Source organism: Oryzias melastigma, linkage group LG16, assembly GCF_002922805.2.
Source record: "Oryzias melastigma strain HK-1 linkage group LG16, ASM292280v2, whole genome shotgun sequence".
Lineage (NCBI taxonomy): Eukaryota > Metazoa > Chordata > Actinopteri > Beloniformes > Adrianichthyidae > Oryzias > Oryzias melastigma.
This window is the reverse complement of record NC_050527.1, coordinates 2,712,736-2,713,734: the sequence shown is the minus strand read 5'-3', so window position 1 is coordinate 2,713,734 and position 999 is coordinate 2,712,736.

Genomic DNA, 999 nt, shown 5'->3' with positions numbered 1-999 from the left:
CCTTAATAAAGTTGACTGCAACAGTTTCATGCAAAGGCGTTTGGAAACTGACACAAACGAGTGTTGGCCTCTCTTTTAGGGCTCCCCTGGACTGTCTGTTGGCAGTCACACACATCCTCAAATGGGCAATTCAGAAAAGTTTTAATAATAGTTTAATGGCAAGAATTGCCAGGTTTGGTTTAATGTGTTATCTCTGTTCCAGTTTCAAGTTACTGAAGATGACAGCATCTCTGACCGCCATAAAGAGCAACTGATGCACTGTTTTCCCGTTCCGTGCTCCATTTATCTCCCTGCCTCTGGCCAAAATAACCAAAAAGGCTGCGCTTTAGCTCAGTTCTCAAGATAAATCCTTCTGCAGATAAAGGGCAACTAAAATGTGTAACCAGTGGTCTTTCTCATCGTAACACACTTGATAAATAGCCCTTCCTTAAAACAAGGAATGCTGCTCCGTGTGTGATCTTTAAGAGCCGTTTTTTATGGTTCCCTGTAGGATTACGTGGAAGTGGTGACTGTTCTAGTTCCTATAACCCCAGTGTCAAGTGCTTGTTTTACCAATACAATTAAAACTCCTTTCTTTTAAATCCCAACTTTAATGCAAAATTAATTTAAAGCATGTGAACCAAACATTTTCTTGATTTAATCCAGTTTCACTTGCTTTTTTTCTTAATCTTTTCATCCTTTTGGTTGAAATCCAAAACATTTTCAATAGGCTGCTTGCTTTATAAAACAAATATGGACCCTTCTGTGCAGATTTAACACAAATAGTGTCCAGCTTTGACTAACTTCATCTAAAATGTGTTTATTTTATATGGAAGCCAGAAAAAGCAAGATCCCTATAGATGTTTTGCAAGTTGTGCAACATTCTCTGTCCACTGATGGAGCAGATATGAATGTTTCTGGCGCACAGTCCGGTGCAGGTTTTTTGATCCGTCAGTGGAAATGTGAGGGGTGGGGCCTGCGCGCAGTGCCCTTTGGCAATTTTTTTTTTTTTTTTTTTTG